Source organism: Mauremys reevesii, linkage group 9 (genome assembly GCF_016161935.1).
Source record: "Mauremys reevesii isolate NIE-2019 linkage group 9, ASM1616193v1, whole genome shotgun sequence".
NCBI lineage: Eukaryota > Metazoa > Chordata > Testudines > Geoemydidae > Mauremys > Mauremys reevesii.
Window position 1 is genome coordinate 71,506,974 of NC_052631.1, and position 16,165 is coordinate 71,523,138.

Sequence of the window (16,165 nt, forward strand, 5' to 3'; positions counted from 1 at the left end):
TGATCATGAAGCATAATTTCAGGCTACATAATGGTTTTGAAACTTGACTTGTGTCCTGTTGTTACTCGATTTTTCAATGATAATCTGGCATTTTATTGTGCACTGTTAAAATATATTTTTCAAATGATTTTTAAAGTATATTTAAGATTTCTAGGTTAATGTTTAAATAGAGATTTATTAGAAAGAAGATGCTGAAAATAATGAACTTGGAGGTAAATAAAGGATTATACTGAATCTCACAATCTCTGACATTTTTATCTCTGCTCCTCGTCTCTAGCCACTGTCTTTGTGAGGGCTCCCCTAATTAATTTCACATTAGGGAGTAGTACAGTAACTTTTTTACTTTATATTATCTGCCCAAAATTACTGACCAAAACTGATGATCCAATTCATAGGTGAATGCAAAATTATTCAGAGTTCTTTTTGTTATGAATTCCTTTTTCTGTCCTCTGTTATCTACACACAGGAGTAATAGGATATTTCATTATAAATTGTTTAGTTATTATATTACAACCAAAAGACTATTTAGATCAGAAACACTCTGGCAATGATATGAAAAGCAATTATTCTACCCATCATTTATGCCCTAACAAAATTAAACATCGTTTTGGAAGGAGGGGAGGGAGAGGAAGATATGATAGCTGGTGAGAAATTCTAGTACAGTAAGGGCCCTGAGTATTGCAAACCTCATTATCTTCATATAGTGCCCCTTTATTCTCAAATGGTGTGTCTAATTATGTAGAACTGTCAATTATTCATACTGTGTATCCAATCCCCACTCTTCTAATTTCCTATCCTACATTATAGTATTTCATGTTTAGCACATTTTGCTCACCCTTTTTACCTTATCAAATCCCTCCATCAGCACATCAGTGTTGTATAATAATTTACATGCACAAATAGTTTTTCAGTAAAATATTGGAAAACAAGAGTCGTATTAAAAGTATATTGTCCACAAAACAATAGGAAAAAATACCACACATATATCCCAAATCACATAATTAAAATGTAGGGCTAAGAAACCTAACCGGGTACAAGAGTATGACCATAAAAATTTATTTTATAAAGCCTCTTTCAATCCAACTAGAGGTGCTAGGAAGCAGATTCAAATAATGGGTGTGCACATGCTTACCTGCTGTGAAGTTGCTAAGGGCAGTGCACTGCCAAAGTGCTGCCATGAGCTGGGAAGGTGCTGAGCACCCTCAACTCTATGGGTGTCAGTGGGAACTGATGACACTCAATACCTCACAGGTGTTCAGCACTATGCTGAATTGTGCTCTGTGCCTGCAACGACAAGCAAGAGGTAAAATGCCTCGTGAGATTCTAGGGAGAGGGTGTTCACTCACTTCCCTTGCCACATTGGTGTAACAGATGCTCCCCCCCATGATATCCCTGCAGCCATGGCCACACCCTCTACATATGCCCATGTGGGACTTCAAGCACTGCTAGCAGACTCCTTCCTCCTTGTACTCAGGGTAAAGTTTCCTCCATGTGATCACTGAAGGTGTGGAAAGCGCTCACCTATGCTTGGAGCTGGGAGTGTAATTCCCCAGCTGGGGTAGATATCATTGAGCTAGCACGCTAAAAGTAGTCATGTAGCCTCAGTAGCACGGGCAGCAGCAAGTGATGGTATTGGCTAGCCACCAGATACAAACCCGCTTGGACCCCGTGGATATGTACACAGCATGGCTAGCCTGTGACACTGCTCACCACTGCCCATGCTACTGCTGCTATACAACTAATTTTTAGTGCACAAGCTCAATGAGAGCTATCACTTGTAGGTCTCTCTGAGCTGGGAATCTCACACCCAGATCCAAGTGTAGACATGGGCGCCAACTTATATGGGCTCCTGGGGCTTTAGCCCCAGAAATATTCACAGTCAGGGGCTCTGCTCAGGCAATATTTGGAGCTAGGTTTCTCCCCTGCTCTGGGCTGCCGGCAGCCGCTGGGAGCCCAGAGCCTTTTAAATCCCAGCCGCAGCTGGGAGGGGTCAGAGCCTGGGGCCCCGCCGCCGGCGGAGCCCAGAGAGAGACAAAAATCTCAGCGCGGCCGGGTCAGTCAGAGGCTGGCTGCTGCCGTTGCGGCGGGGGCCCCAGAGCCGCTAAATCCCAGCCCGGCCGGAGAGTCAGGGGCTCTGCGCTGCCCCCAGAGCCGGGAGCCGCCAGCCCGCCAGCGGCAGCCGCAGGGAGTCAGAGGGCTCTGCGCGCCCGGGGCCGGCGGGGGCCCAGAGCCCAGCAAATCCCAGCCGCGGGGCGGAGGGCACGGCGCTGCGGCTGGCGGGAAGCCCAGAGCCCCAGCCCAGGCCAGAGCCAGCCCCCTCCCCCCCGATTCCCGGCCGGCGTGGGTTTAAAAAGGTTCTGGCCCCAGCCCCAGAGCCCCCAGCAGCCCCCCCCTGCAGCCCAGCCCCTCCCCCCCCCACCCCCCCCCCCCCCCTGCCCCCCCTGCCCCCCAGCCCCCTCCACACCTATCCCCTCCCTACCTCCTCCCCCCCCCCCCCCCTCCCTGCCCCCCGACCCCCCTGCCCCCCCTCCCCCCTATCCTAGCCTCTCCTCCCTCCTCCTCCACCTCCCCCTCCCCCCTCCCCACCCACCCCCCCCAACCCCCCCCCCCACCCCCCCTGTAACCCTCCTGGACTCCTGCCCCTATCCACTTGCTGCCTGTCCCTTGACTGCCCCGGAACCTCGTCCCTCTTCTCCCAACCCCACTCCCCTCTGCACAGTCCCCCCACTACTGTGCCAGCCCAGACAGCTCAAGCAGCACTCCCCATGCCATGCAGCCCTCCCCATCCCCATGCTCCCACCACCCCCCCAGCCTCCCTCACCTTTCACTAAAATTCAAATCAGCTCAGAGCAGCTTTTTGCTGCATTTCTCCCAAATCAGTTTCCCCTGCAAGGTGCCAACTGAAGATGTTGGAGAACAGAGAGATCGGGTGTCCTCCTAATGCCTGGAAAAGAGACAAAGGCCGGAGGAGGGAGTGTTAGTGCCTGTCCGGACTTCTGGGAAGTGCATGGGGTGGAAGGGGATGCTGTGATGCTTTGGAACAACTCCATACAAAGCCAGTCAGGACTCTGGGGGAGCCTCCTCTCTTGGAGCATACTGTCTCCAGGGCAAGAAGCTTACACCTTCCTGTGTCTGACCTCGGAGCATTCAGCATGCCCTTCCACATGATGCACTTTCCACAGCGAGTCTGCCCAGGCTGGTCCTGGGGCAACCAGAGGTCCCTGCACCCCAACTCCGCAGTCAGATGTGACTCTCAGCCAGACAGTAAAACAGAAGGTTTATTAGATGACGGGAACACAGTTTAAACAGAGCTTGTTGGTACAGAAAACAGAACCCCTCTGTCAGTCCATCTTGGGGGGTGGGGAGCCCAGAACCAAGTTCTGGGTCTCTCCCCATTTCCCCAGCCAGCTCCAAACTGACACTCCCTCCTGTGGCCTCTGTGTCTCTTCTGGACAGGGAGGCCACCTGATCTCTTTGTCCCCAACACCTTCAGTTGGCATCTTGCAGGGAAAACTGAGGCACCCACACAGTATTCAGAGAAAATATTAAGAACATTCCCAATTCATCACAACAGGTGCAACAAAATATAATACTGTACATTGAAGTAGGCAAGTGCTGCTTCTGACTTTCCACTTTTAATTGACCCTTGTAATCTTGTGGCACTGACGTGTTGTAGCTTCATTTTATATCGGCTTACAGGGCAGGAGCGGGGGGGGGGGGCACTACCATTTTGGGCCCCACCAAAAATTATACAAACCTGCCGCCTATGTGTGTAGATACAGTCTATGGGCATCTATAATTTGCTCCTAGCTCTCAAGCCATTGCAAATAGACAAGTTACAATGCTGAATTAATGTTAACAAATGTATTAAAAAAACCTACTGAAAATAGCATAGTTTGTCAAGGGCTAACAAACTAAAGACAGTATTGACTAGGATTTGTAGCTTTGTCCTCAGGGTTGGAGTGTGGGGGAGAGAGAGAGATCTTCCCAATGGAAGAATGCAGGGAAAACAGCAGTTTCCTGGCTCTCTGTGGATATTCCTGTGCATACGCAGGATGATTGCAGCATTCAGGGTTAAGGAATAAACCTCAGAAATATCATCCCAAAGAGTTATATGCACCATTTTTGCTACTGGTATTTAAAAATTCAGTGTTAAATTAAACTTACTGAATATCTAAATGATGCCCATCAGTTTACAGTATCTTGACAAATAGGAACACTTAAACTGGGTTTAAGTAAATACAGTAGAAATGAATTGCTTGCCCTGATACTTATATTTTACATAGCCAATTCACTGCCAAAACTTTTTGGCCGGAAATGGAAAGAACATGCTCACAACAAAATAGAATGGGGTGGCCTTGACTTGCGTTTGTGGAGGGATGGACGAGGACAAGTCGGACAAAGGTAAATTCACTGCCAAGTCTTTTGTCACAACAATAAATAAATTGTTTATATAAAATAATTTGGGAAATAGGAAGAAAGTTAAAATATGATTCTATCCAAATATTGTTCTTCCAGCAGAAAAAGATTTAGGTTTAGGTCTTTGCAATTATCATGAAACTAACACTTTTGGAGGTTTAAATAATTAAAAAGAAAACGATCTACTCTGTTACTCTTCTCACCAGCTGTCTGTAGGGTTGGAAAACTCAACCAAAATTCGATAGTATAAAACAAATGGAGGAAGTATGGCAAATACTATCAAAACAAATTATTCAAACCATTCTCAAACGATGTAGTGGACAAGTGGATTGTGCCATGGTTAAAACTGATGGACAAAAGACCAAAAAAAAAAAAAGGGATAAACAACTAACCTGTGCAAACAAGTGTTTTTAGAACAAAGTATTTCTTTCCTTTTCCAATCAAGAGAGAAAGATCGAACTTTGAAATAGCCACTAGTAATAATGATGTTCCACTAGTCCTAAATATCTGGAATTCTGACTTTGCTAAAGCTATTATTGCCCAAAATAAAATCTTGGTCTCAAACCAGTAACAAGTATCTTTAGACATTAACAGCATTCACAGTAATTACTGTGTAGATTGAGTATTTGACCTAAAGGTTTCTGGGACATCAGGGCTGTACTATGGAGCTCTTACTCACATGATTAGTCTTGTTGTCTTCAATGTGTTTACTCATATAAGTAAGTGCTCAAAGAGGGTGAATATTAGCACTCCAAAATCTTGCCCCATATGAGGATTTTGTATTCCATTTGCCAATCCTTCCTTCCCTCCACCCCTTCTTCTTGAAATGAAAGTGTGCAATTGCAGGTATTTGTATGCTCTGGTTAATGCTGGCCATTGATTTTTATGCAAAATTGTCTCAGACTATGGTGGAATTTTGCAAAGTGAAATGATGGTGGAATGTATTTGGCTGCTATTAACAGGTTAAACAAGATGAAGAGTTAATACAATTTCTAGAGTTAGTGCTTAAATTAAAGTATAGATGCATGTTACAGAGAATTCAACCTTCAAAATTTACTGATAGATGAAGAGAAATGTAAGGCTGGAGGGTACTATGGTTCAGCATCCATTGAGTAGAAAAAGAATTCATAAATATTTAAGAGTGTAAATTTTTAGGCTAGTGAACTTCATGGCTACACATTTGCAGCTAGTGAAAATCAATATCTGAACATTTGCATCTGGAGTAGATTGGGTCTTTGGAGAATTATGTTGCTGGTGTTTTTGACCTTTATTTTTGGAAGTGAACAACCGAGTAACACCCCTTATCACTATATGAAGTAGTTAGATATGGCCACTGTTAATTTGTTTAATATATAAAATGTGGAACTGTCAGGTGTCCCAGTCCTGGTTGAGTCTCCCCCTTCCCCTTGGCCTCACTGGACACTCACCAGGCTGCTGTGTTTGGATCCATGTGTTTTATAGCTATGCTTGGTCGGGGCAGGTTTCCGGCACTGTCTCTTTCTCTGATTACTAGGCTCACTCCCCGGGCACAGACTCTGTCTTGTACCCACTTCAGAAGTGGGACCCCATGATCTATCTACCCCAAACCCCAAGAATTTCCAGTAGTTGAAGCACACCTTTTCCAGAGTCCACCCTCATAGGTACTCTGGTTTACAATGTAACCCTTCAGGGACCCAGGATTGTTGAAGCCAAGGATTTCTAAACTAACCACACTTTATTTTTACACAAGAGAAATACATATCCAAGCAAAATAAGAAACACCTGTATGCCATTCCTTGCATCAGTTTTCTAACCTCTCTTGAGCATTTTTGGGATTCAGTCAGTATCCTTTCAGAGTGCCAGGTTTCCTCTCCTGGACTTCTCTTTTCCAGATCAGCATTCCCTGATCATGAAGTCTCCTCTTTGACTCCTATGGCTAGCTTCCTTCAGCTTTGGTTAGGCCAGTAGTCAAAAGGTTCCTCTTGCCAAAGAAGCATGCCCCTTCAGTCCTCTCCAAGAACTTATTAACCTCTCAGGATTTTGAAGGCCTGCGCCAAAACGTCTCTTTGTTTCCCTTTTGGGAATTCTTCACTCTCTTCCCATCTAGAGATCTGAAGGGACCTGATTTACCTAGGTTGCAGCTAACCCAGGTTCTGCTAGAGCAAGGTGTATTCATTTGTTGATGGTCCTTAAAAACTGTCCCATTTAGAGGTAGACACATAATTGCCACTCCCATCTCCTTACCATGTGCAGTGTAATGGAAATATACAATAATGACAGCCATTAGGCATAAATGTACTGAGTTCAGAATATCGGAGTGCATACGTTGTATCTAGGCAGGTCCCCCAAATCATCATTTCTTAGGAGTGCTACTTTTTAGGCATATAAACACATCTGTTAGAACTAGTAATTAACTGTGGGTCCAGTCATAGCATAGTTAAAGTTACAAGAGAGTGTAAACGTTACCCTGAAGAAACAATGTGTGTAAGATACAGGTGATAAAAGGAAAAATGTTGCCCTTTCAATGCTGCTGCAAAGCAAACTCATGGGCATGACCTCAGTAAAATGAAGAACTTCCCACAAAGGTTATTAGAGAGAAAAGGTGGATGAGGTATCTTTTATTTGACCAACTTCTCTTCTTCGCCTCTGTGTAGCTCGAAAGCTTGTCTCTCTCACCAAAAGAAGTTGGTCCAATAAAAGAGATTACCTCACCCACCTTGTCAGACCCAGGATATTAGAGACACATGGCTGCCACAGTATGGCATACCACAAAGGTTATGATCTCAGAGTTTGGGAAAGTCAATGGGAGTCCTTCCATTGATTTCAGTTGGCTTTGGATCAGGTCTGAAGGGCAGATATCAGCAGGCTGCTAAGAAATGCAAACCCAAGCGACCAACAAAGTCATAGAATGGAGGCTTCATGAAGCAGACGAGTAGCTGTGATATGTGGAAGGATTGGTTGGAGGGTTGGGAGGCAGACAGTGAGTTATGACACTGACACACCCTTCCTACTATTCTGAGCTTTATCTGGCTGTGATTAAATAGAGCACACCTGACAGCTGCACTCTCACAGCATGATGCCACCGTGACTATACTATTGTTTTGGGATTGCATTAACACTCTGGCTACTGGCTGTGTGTGACTCAGCCACTCGTTTTAGCTGTAATGGGACTTCTGAGCCAGCACCATGCACTGACATCTAATGTCAGGTCACTAATGCTAGCAGGATCAGCTAAGTTCAGCAATGATTGTGTTCATTGATCTGACCAAAGATGTGGGTCGTGGTTGCCTCTAATGTTCTATATTAGGTGTTCAGTGTGTGTGTAACAAACATAAGGGCAGCATTATGGCTGCATGAGGAATGGATGTCTGGTTTTTTGGTTTTTTTTTTTTAGTTTTTCAAGCTTGCATGTACTATTGTATGTGTTCTTAGTCTGATTCATAGTGTACATCTGTGTTGCAAACAGCCACCATTTTGCAGTGTGTCTCTGTGCTGGGTTCAAATGTTTTGTTGTGTTCCATATGTTTTGCTTTTACTAATGCATACAAGTTATGTAACCGGGGACCAATTCCCCTAGTCTCTGGCATTAGCTCAGACTTCAATCAGCCTAAGTTTCAGACATTATCTGAGGTCTTGTGCCATGAAATGGATTTCATGACACACTGATGGGACAGCAGTGGACAGGTTTATCGCTGTCATTTCTTACTGCTGCTGGACTTTGGCCTCTAAACAGTATCTTTTCAAAAGTCTGGTTTCCCCTTAGTGCCAACCATTTTCCCATTGGGCAATACCTTAAATATTCAGAGTATATGTCATTCAGGCAGATTTCCTGTGCATATGCTTTCTATACTCATGTAAGCCCTAGCATGCTTATACATAACCCTGCACTTCAGATTTCTATTAAGTTGGCTCTATTTCCTTTTACTATTAATTTAAACTGTAACTAATGGGGCTGCATATCCCAAGCTATGATGTAGCATTATCCTGAGACAAAAGATATATACATATATTTTCCCAATGTGAATATATAAATATTCACTTAATTAAGATGAAGGATGTAAAAATAGTTGTATGTAATTTAATTCTTTTAAAAATACATTTTCTAGTTGTATGATGCTGTTTGATTTATGACTTAAGGCCAGAAATGTAGTAATTTAATTCACCTATTTTTTTGTTCATTCATTATATCATTGCAATTCATTAGAGAGCACACAGATGAATATAATAAGGAACAATATGCATCAGCTGGAGTAATTTTAACGCTCTTCTTTGATGAAACAGTAAGCAAAGGACATAACTTTCTAAATCATCATTGGCAGATAATCATGTTTATTTTCCCAGAACGCAGTTTAATTGTAAATAGGAAAAGTTTTTTTCCTCTACATATATTACATATTTTTACAAGTTTGGGCATCACATTTATGTAAGTTTGAAACAATGTTGTTTGGTGGTTGGGATTGAGAATGGAGTCAGAACTCCTGGGTTCCATTTTCATGTTTTCCAGTGACTCACTGAGAGAGTTTGGGGAAGTCATATAAGCTGGCAAAGTTTAACCTGCTGGAAAATGAGTATAGCGATACTTACCTAATGGGCCCCATTATTGTGTTGTCAGACTTCAAATATAAATAGTCATTATTTCTTCTATTCATAAAGATTTAAGGATGAACTATTTTGGGTATCTGACTAGGGGAGGTCTCCAAAAGCTGGGTTTAGGTGACTTTACTCAGTGATAGGCATAATGCCATATTTCTCACTCTTAATTTGTATTATGTTAGCATTTAGAGGCCCCACATGAGATCAGGACCCTATTGCTGAACATTGTACAAGCACAGAATAAGAAAGAATCTGTACGATAGACACGAACAAAGCTACCTTGAAATCAATAGGACAGCAAAGTAGCTACCACCATTGTTTATTTCTTTACATGTTATTTTATATTCCAATTTCTTACATGTTTTCATTTCCCCAAGTTCTAGTCACAGTTGGGTGAGATTGCAGCTCTGATGCCTCTGGCTGGCAGGGCAGATGAATGACTCCCTCCAGAGTCCCTGACAATGAGACAAACAGAGTACAGTGCAGTCAGCATTCAAGCCCCGAGAGCCAGTATGTCAGTGCTGTGATGGCCTGCAATGGCCGGAGAATTGGGAACATTTACTCCTTTTTGAACTAGGGTCACTTGACTGGCAGTTGTCTTAGCCTCTGGGGTGCCCCAGAGTTGGCTGGGGCCTTCTTTCAGAAACATGACACCATTTAACAATTGTCAGCAAAAATTACAAAATATATATCCCCAATCACACTTTTGTGAAAGTAAACTACTTCTGGCTTCCTGTCTGGACTCTTCTGTTTTCTGGTCATATCACAGTTGGACAAGTGGCTTAGTCAGTGATTCAGTCTGTTGCAGGATAAAGTATATGGTTATATTTAAGGTCAGTGCATTCATTTACAAGACATATCACACAACTATGGGGGGCTGCTAATTCTTAAAATATGGCTTGACTCTTAATCTTGACTCCCTGGCAGCCTGTGAGAACAGACAGCATGTGAGTTAGCCCTCCTATCTTACCTTGCTCATATCAGGAGGCTGAATTACAGAAACAGAACTCTGCACATTTTAATGGTATGTGAGTGATTGCCACTAGTAACTTAATACAGTAGCAAATGTAAAATACCCGGGTGAAAAGGATCAGCTCCTCAGTCATGGTTTCTGATTCCAGCTCTGATGTTATAATGATTAAGGCCACATTTTTTGTGTGTGTGTGCGCCATGGATTCCATTTATTTATTAATATAGAAAATATCCACAACTTTTGACATATTTTTGTGAGGATCATCGGATGTGGTGATAACAGCTGAACGAATTTAATTGAGAACCTTGATAGCTGCCAAGTTAGCACCTGTACTGAATGAGAGACTAAAAGAGAATACGTTAACACTTGTTAAGCGCTAGTGGCTACTCAGGGATTCTGTGGTTTCCCTGGCATTTAGGGTGGGGGAAGCCATGGAGCTCACACATAGAGTTTCAGGAGTGTGAGGCTCCTTGAGGCTAGACCCTGGATCTGCTGGTCACTGAGCAACTGCCACATCCAGGCCACCACCTAATGGTTCTGGCAGAGCAGCAACTGACGGGCTTGTAAGCCTTGTGGGGCCTTGAGGCCCCGATTGGCAATGGTCCCAAAGTCTCTACGTAAGCCTGGAGAGGACACCAGGAAGTTGTTTGTGCAGGTAGGTGGACCCCAGTTGGCTGATGTGACAGGTCCTGCTTCTTTACCTTGCTTTGGTTCCTGGTTTCCAACTCAGCTCTGATCCTCAGCCCTGGTTTCTGATTCTAGCGCTGATATTTGGCTCTGGCCACTAGGCATGACTGCCCATGTCTCAGATATGATGAGATATCTTTGTAGTGCTGCCTAATGATGAAGGTGCAAAGGAGGGCTAAAAAAGTGGTGGTAACAGTGACTATCTTCAACCCAGCTGTGGGGCTGATTTGGTAGGTAGGGGACAAGTGTTTAAAATGGTTCTAAACTTTTATTCTGTCTTCTAAAATTATTTAAAATGTTTTCATTTCAAAATAATGGGGGTTTAGTGTTCCAGCAATCTCCAGCTTGAGGCCATCAGCAATTTGGAGTAGCCCTAAAGATACTCTAACAGCTTTTCTGCATTACAGTTTTAGCCCTTGGTGTAGTTCCACTGGTGCAAAAGTGAAAATGTGCTATACAAGTGTTTAAAAAAAAATGATTGGCACTGGTGCAGTTTGCTCCATGTGGTAAGCTGCTTTGGTGCAAGCCACTTTTTATGCTAGAGTAACTCTCTTATACTGTAGTAGAGGGTTTGCACCAGTAGGGATTTGCACCCACATAGCTATGGAGTGGCTAAAAATCCAAGATAGACAATCCTAAACTGCATCAGGACCCAAACTGGTCCCAAGCCTGGAATCCCAGGATCAGGGAAACTCAAGACAAAATGACTCCACCTTTACCATCTTCCCTTAGGATTCTATACTTAGCTGAGCTTGGTCAGTCTCAAGGACTGGGTGCAATAATGTCATAACTTTTTCTTAAACTACATATGAAACACTGTTCTCAAAATACAGCAATTAATATTTTAACAAAAACTCAACTCTTATCTGCTCAATTAATTGATATTTCTCATTTAACAGTATCCCATAAAGGAAAATGTTTAGATACTGAAAGCAAATTAATGAAAATGACTCACAAACAGCAATCCTTGGGTCAGCATTAAGTTTGCTGTCTTGTGATGGAATATGATTTTTGTTACATTTGATAACATAATAGAAAGTTTCAAAGCTGAGTGTCTATAGGCTAACCAGGAGGCCTAATTTTCAAATATGTCAAGCACCTACCAGATTCCATTACAGCAAATCTTGGCCAACGTGTTTGTTCATGATGTGACCTGTATAAGATTTAAACTGTTCTTAACTTGTCATGTCCTCGCCGTTATGTGCTTGGGTTTAGTAAATGATGTGATTGGTAAGTATGTCATTGATCACTCAGCAGTTGTAAGTGGTATTTGAAATTAAGTTGTTTTGTTTTTGGAAAATATCTAGTCTGAGTTTTTTGGGATAAATGCGTTTATTTAAAATTAGTCACCAAAAGCAGTGTAAGAAAGTGTGGTTCACTTGAAAAAATGGAGATAAACATAGAATAAATCCATGCTTGCATTTGGTCTAATGATCTTGAGGGACACTGAGATATAGCCTAACTTCTGGTACCTTGCAGATTTGTAACTAACTACTATTTGTTTGTTTATTGGAGTGTTTGTTGAATGAATTTAAAAAAACCTTGGAGAAAAGAAAGTTTGTGCCTTGATTATTTCTTTGGAATTCTAAAACAGACTCCAGAGGCTCGATTGGCTGCTTAATGACAATACCATCAAACCGTAGATATGTTTCCTGTTTGCCATAGGTAAAAACCTGCTATTTCCATCTGAGCACATTTCTAATATAATTTTTGTACTCTTCATCCTTCAAATCAAGTAGTGATTAAATAATTGGAACAGCCTGAAATAAGGTGACTGACAGTTTTCTTTTTCATTCCTGGCTAGCATAAGTGGATATTATAGAAGAGAGAGTATAGGATTTGTTAGACTGTGGGCCAAAGTCCCTGCTTCTGTAGTACTTTACTAAAGACACTACTATGCTAAAGGGAGAACTTCTCTTATCAGTGTAGTTAATCCACCCTTCAAGCAGCGGTAGCTGTGTCAATGGAAGAAGCTCTCCTGTTGACATAGTGCTGTCTATACCGGGGTTTAGGTTGGTATAACTACGTCACTCAGGGGTGTGGTTTTTTCACACCACTGAGTGACATAGTTATACCAATGGTTAGATGCCCTGCCACCAAGTGCAATTCACGGGCCCAAATTAGGCACAATGCATAGGGAGAGTTAGGTGACTGAAAAGTATCAGAGGGGTAGCCATGTTAGTCTGGATCTGTAAAAGCAGCAAAGAGTCCTGTGACACCTTATAGACTAACAAACCTATTGGAGCATGAGCTTTTGTGGGTGCATACCCACTTCGTCAGATGCAATGACTTGTGACTGAAAAGGGGATTCACAAAAGTCAGCAGCTAGAGTGGGGAGCAACCTAAATTAGCTAGTTAGAAATGCTAAGGAGAGGGTGTGGCCTAAACCCCACCGCTCGGAAAAACTTTTGGTGCCTTAGTTTGGGCTGGAGGGAAGCAGAGGGTGAAAGTAAGCCGGTCCGGTCTGGCAAGAGCCAGTACACAGTCGACCGTACTAGCAGGGGGCAGCTTCCCAAGGCTGGCAATTTAAAGGGCCCTGGGCTCTGGCAGGAGCTGGAGCCCCTGGCCCTTTAAATCACCGCCATAGCCCTGGGGCTCCTGGCTGCCACTACCGCTACCATGGGGCTCCAGTGGTGATTTAAAGGGCCCAGGGTAGCGGCGGTGGCCGGGAGCCCCAAGGCTCCAGCAGTGATTTAAAGGGCCCAGGTCTTCCAGCCACCACTACCACAGCCGGAGCCCTGGGTCCTTTAAATCACCCTCCGTGTGAGGTCCGACCCCCTCTGCTTAGGACTCCAGCCCTGCGTACTGGTAAGTCCCTTAAGTTACTTTCATGCCTGGAAGGAGGTGACTCCCTCTGCCTGGAATTCACAGCTATGAACCAGCTGCTGGAGTTAGCCCTTTGCTATATTTTATTATGTCTCCTGTTTAAGTGACATGCTCTGAAAATATGTATTTCTAGTATTTATTGCATGCTTGGACCTATCAACATGTATATGTTGTATATCAAATACCTTGGGTGAAATCCTTGCTCTAATTAAGTTAGTGGGAGTTTTGCCATTAACACTAATGGAGCCAGAATTTCACCATTGAATTACTGCCTGATGTCTCAATTCTTGGACTTTAGGAATCAATATCTACATGTTGCAATAAGGCACTAAGAGTTGAGGGAACTGGATTCTCTTCCTATCTCTGCTACTAACTAGCTTGGAGAGACTTCACAAGCATTTAACTTTCTGGTGTCTTAGTATCAGCAGCTGTAAAATGGGGCTTAAAAATGCTTAATGCATGAATACTTGTGACTCCCCCTGGTGTTATCTGGACCAATGATCTGCTAGGTCACTCCAATCCTTGACTCTGGGAGCCAGCCTTACCCTGCTCTGCGGTGAGAACCCCACTCCTGGCTTTTCATAGCCTCTAGCATGTAAGCTGCTCCTTGGATTGTGCAACAGAATGACTATCGAATATCTCCGGTCCCAGACATAGCCCTAGGAACCTTGGTCTTGCAGTGTCCAGTTATGCCTGATATGATTGATATGTACCAGGCTTGTTAGCCCAAGAGGAGTCTCTGACACACTTCAAACCAAACACCTGCTTCAGGTAGAATAAACAAACAAATTTATTAACTACGAAGTGATTATAAATCAAAGCACAAGTCAGATTTGGTCAAATGAAATAAAAGCAAAATGCATTCTAAGCTGATCTTAAAACTTTCAATGCCCTTGCAAACTTAGATGCTTCTTACCACAGGCTGGCTGGCTGGCTGCCCTTCAGCCAGGATCTCCCCTTTGATCAGTGCATGGTGGTGATGTCTGCAGATGGGGGTGGAAGGGAGAGGAAGAGCATGGCAAACGTCTTTCCCTTTTATCATGTTCTTTCTTCCCTCTTGGCTTTGCTCCCCCCCTTCAGAGTCAGGTGAGCATTACCTCATCGCAGTCCCAAACTGACCAAAGGAAAGAGGGTGACTCACTTGAGAGTCCAACAGATCCTTTGTTGCTGCCTAGACCAGCGTCCTTTGTTCTGTGAGGCTGGGCTGGGTTTGTCCCATACATGCCCTGATGAGGTGTGAACTGCCCCTCTGCTTCTGGAGAGTTTTTGCCTGGGCTTGTTTTAAGCCATGAGGACACATTTTCAGCCTCACAACTATATACATGAAATTACAACCTATAACATTACTACAACAACAGTTACTATAACATCACTATAACAACAACGCTCAGTGCATCACGAGCCTTCCAAACACACCCGACATGACAAACTTTGCATTGGATACCACACAATCATATTATAAGGATGAATATGGGGGTGTAGGGTGTTTCCCTGAGGTACAGAGCATCACAATACTTAGCCAAGCATACAAGTGCTTTGTAAAGCCCTTTAGGAAAGGGGCTACCCTCCACAGAATAGATAGTAGTAGTGCTACCTAATGTTGGCATAAAAACTAAATGCACCCGCCCCACACACACTAAAATCAATATTCACCATTTCTTCTGTTTATCGTGATTCTAATATTCTATTTCCATACAGTTACTCATCCATCATCTGTTTATACTACCATTTATTTTTCTGTGGATGTATGTTCAATGATGTATTGTATCCTTTTAAATAAATATGCAATAATTGAGGATATTTTTATATATACAGTCTCCTGTAAATCTTGATAAACTGCTGCAAGCATCAAACTTAGAAGAAAAAGAATATATAAAAGAATAAAAATATTTTTTTCTTAAAATGCAAAAACATTTTCAAAAACTGGGGTTCATGCAATTTAATATGGAGACTGAGAGGGAGGGTTGTAGTAATTGGCCCAACAGTGGTGGTTCTAAAAGCTTTATTTTTAAACTAAGACATTGAATGTTTGGGTTTTTATACCTGGGAAGGAAGGAATAAAAGAGTCCAGAGGGTCCTGAGGTCCACTCCACATTGCCCATCACAGTAAAAGCACAATCCTTCCATATGTCTATTTTTTCTTTCAAACTGCACATAGCACTTTCATTTTTCCATTCTAATCGTCATTTCATTTAATCTTTATTCCATTCCATAAGTAGGGGCATTGCAGCAGATGGAGGGACGTGATTATTCCCCTCTATTCGAGATTGGTGAGGCCTCATCTGGAGTACTGTGTCCAGTTTGGGGCCCCACACTACAAGAAGGATGTGGAAAATTGGAAAGAGTCCAGCGGAGGGCAACATAAATGATTAGGGGGCTGGAGCACATGACTTATGAGGAGAGGCTGAGGGAACTGGGATTGTTTAGTCTGCAGAAGAGAAGAATGAGGGGGGATTTGATACCTTCTTTCAACTGCCTGAAAGGGGGTTCCAAAGAGGATGGATCTAGACTGTTCTCAGTGGTAGCAGATGACAGAACAAGGAGTAAAGGTCTCAAGTTGCAGTGGGAGAGGTTTAGGTTGGATATTCAGAAAAAACTTTTTCACAAGGAGGGTAGTGAGGCACTGGCATGGATTACCTAGGGAGGTGGTGGAATCTCCTTCTTTAGAGGTTTTTAAGGTCAGGCTTG

General features: G+C 43.1%; 1 long non-coding RNA gene across 2 annotated transcripts in view; it reads right to left on the reverse strand.

The window, feature by feature from the left end:
* Positions 1-268: 268 nt before the first annotated feature.
* Positions 269-16,165, reverse strand: part of LOC120371684 — a 67,935-nt gene continuing 52,038 nt past the window's right edge. Inside the window, exons 3-5 of one of the 2 annotated variants that reach the window (XR_005584521.1) lie at positions 9,350-9,446; positions 1,133-1,284; positions 269-456 (exon numbers count right to left, since the gene is read on the reverse strand). This is a non-coding gene — a long non-coding RNA (uncharacterized LOC120371684). Of the gene's footprint in view, positions 457-1,132; positions 1,285-9,306; positions 9,447-16,165 lie in introns of those variants that run through there. The other variant, XR_005584520.1, reaches the window with a different exon arrangement.